The sequence below is a fragment of the Sinocyclocheilus anshuiensis genome, unplaced genomic scaffold (assembly GCF_001515605.1).
Source record: "Sinocyclocheilus anshuiensis isolate Anshui unplaced genomic scaffold, SAMN03320099.WGS_v1.1 scaffold1662, whole genome shotgun sequence".
Lineage (NCBI taxonomy): Eukaryota > Metazoa > Chordata > Actinopteri > Cypriniformes > Cyprinidae > Sinocyclocheilus > Sinocyclocheilus anshuiensis.
In genome coordinates, this window is record NW_015545835.1 from 497,360 (window position 1) to 500,500 (window position 3,141).

Genomic DNA, 3,141 nt, shown 5'->3' on the forward strand with positions numbered 1-3,141 from the left:
ATCAGTGAACAACGGCTCTGTGTAGTTAATGCTGCTCAATGTGAAAGCCCGCAGGTGATGGAGATTTACGCTGATTACAGAACCGGCTTTACTGATAAGATGCGCGTTAAATATCGCATGCGATTTATCGTGCAGCCCTATTGCATACCATACAGTTATTCACAAATCTGATTAAAGACAGTGACAGACAGCACTCAGTCAATTCACTCATTTATTACTAAATATTCATTCTGATCACTAAATATCAGAGTGACTGACAGAGATACAGTAGAAACATTATGTGTGGTTTTGTATTAAATAATGTTTTGTATTAAATAATGACCCAGATCCTGAAATACATTTATTAGCCTTAGAGTAAGGGGAAGCACAACTCGGGAAATGAGAGCATCCGAGGAGCATGTGAATGCTATGTATATTTATTTGAAATATTTTTAATGTTCTTTAATGTTATCCATCATTTTTTTTTTTTTGTGGCTCTTTTTTTAAAAGTATCAGTTCAGGCGCTGTTTAGGCACCGGTACCGTTTTAAAAGTATCGATTTGGCACCGGTATCGTAAAAAACCCGATTGATACCCAACCCTACTCACCTATGAGCACGCTGCTCCCAGTTAGAGCACATGAGTCCCGTCCTATGTTTGGAGTTGGGCCTCCACTCCTTTGAGCTCCGATTAGCAGTCATGCCAGGTTGCTGGGCCATCTCTGCTTCCCTGGCGGGTTGCATGTTGAGTGAGCTAGCTGTGCTCCCCTCAACATGGAAGGGGTCTCTTGCAAGCACACCGCTCACTTCTGAGCATCTGATTCCCTCTCATTTGAGAGTCGAATCCTTCACTCTGTGGGCTTCGCTGGGTAGCACATCAGGACTCTGCCTTCCTCTTAGGCTGCTCCCTTGGTGAGCTCAGCAGTGCTCCCCTCACCCTGGAAGGGTTATCTATGAGCACGCTGCTTCCCAGTCGGGCACTGGTGTCCCCCTCTCGGTCTGAGAGCTGGGTGCTACGCCCCTTCTAGTTATGCATGAGTAGATGCTCTGGAGTTTGTTCTGTGACTGCTATGGTTGAGTTGGTGATACTCCCCTCAAATGGAGGGTTTTTCTATGAGATATGCCTTTTTCAATCTCATGCGCTCTGAGCACGCGGCCTCCCACTGAATTAATTTTCACTCCTTGAGCGTGCCACAGTCACGTAGGGTCTAGGCCTGTCACACTGTGGCAAGTGTGCACACTAGGCATTCTGCGCACTTTCTAAAATCCACACTGTGGTAAGTGTGCACGCTAGGCATTCTGCACACTTTCTAAAATCCTGTATGGCTCCACTCAACCTATGCATCCCTGTTGATACATTTCTGAGCAGGGTGTTGCTACAAAAGATCTGTCGAGTCAGTTCTTTGAGCGAGCTCATTCAGAGCCGGCAGTAGCCCCCTGGGTGACAGGCCAGGGTCTGGTTTTAAGACACCTAGGGGCAACTCCCATGGCTATGGTAGAGTTGGTACTTAGTGCTCGCCTTGGTTTCTGGCATGCACTCCCCTCAACATGGTGGCGTGGGTATACCGTTCCCCATAGCGACCCCTAGAGGACGCAGTTCGAAGTTCCCTCAGAAGGGAACATCTCAGGTTACGTATGTAACCATGGTTTCCTGAGAAGGAAACGAGACACTGTGTCCTCTAGTTTCCTTGCCATGCTTCGGAAGCAAGTCTCAGATGAAGAAGCGGATGACGTGTTATCTCGGCACCCTTTTATACTGTGATCACGCCAGGTAGTGACAATATAGGCTTTCGCCAGCCAATGTTATTGTCGTTTTTAGATTCAGACACCGGTCACGCTGAAGGCGTTCCCCATAGTGACCCCTAGAGGACGCAGTGTCTCGTTCCCTTCTCAGGGAACCATGGTTACATACGTAACCCGAGACGTTTCTTTAAGGGTTTGTTGACTAAAGTTAAATTAACAGAGAAAGCGAATGGGAGAAGTCCTAATAACTTTGCTGATTTACTTCCTCTTTGAATGAATGATTCATATACATAGTGTTTATTCAGTAGAGCTGAGCTCTGTTTCATGGCTTATTGAGAGACACTCCTAAATCTAATCAATGACTGCAGTGATACTTTATGTTCTTCAACACACACACATATGATACAGATGAAGGTCAGGACTAGAGATGCACAGATCGATCGGCCAGGGATCGGAATCGGCCGATTTTCCTCATGATCGGTCCGGATCGGTGATCGGCCGATCAGTCTCACTTCTTTCCGATTTCGAGCCGATCCGTTTTGTTACCAGCAGCACAGGCAATAACGTCAGCCGCGCATTCTCGCTCTCTTCTCTCCGACGACCCCTTCTCTCACACACACGTCTCATTCGCTCCGGTTAAATAGCGCTTGTACTGCGCATTATAGTCATTCCCGCAGGTTTCGCACTTATACCAAACGTGTGCACACCACCACTGATCTATATTAGTGGAGCGCACAAACCGCGCTCAGTCTCAAACAGCTTGTGAGCCACAAATACCAAAATGAGTGGCTAACTGCGCTAAAACGGTCAAATACATACACAATTATGTCAAAATGCCGCTGTCAAATGTAATTTCTGCTTTCCACAGAAACACTTGAATTCTGAAGAAACTATTAATAATATTTGTTTATTAGAAATATTATAGTCAATGTGTCGTAAATCGTGGTGAGGGCAGAGCATGTCAGCTTGTTTTTTTCAGTGGCAAGGATGAATGGTGTCACTTAAAAAAATATTTCAGCTTGGTTAAGAGCAATTTCTAAAATTAAGGACTTGTTAAAGTGACATGTTTTAAACGTAATTATGTAATTATTTTTGTCACAGACTGTGATTGTAATGTGATGCAGAGGGAGTGGGGAGGGGGATGGTCACAGTGGGTGGGATGTAGGGTTGGGCGATGTCTACAAAATTGGCATCGGACGATGTCACATAAAAAAAAACACATTCAAAAGCTCAATCAGTCCCACACACACCGCAGTATAAGGACGAACAGAGAGGAAGAGGAAAAGGCAGGAACACTATTGACTCTCCAGAGACGAGCGACTGTAAGCCGTCATGCACAATATGCCACTTGGTAATGAGCAGCTCATAACCCCCATAATGCCCAGCAACATCCAACAGCACACTCACTCACACACAAACGT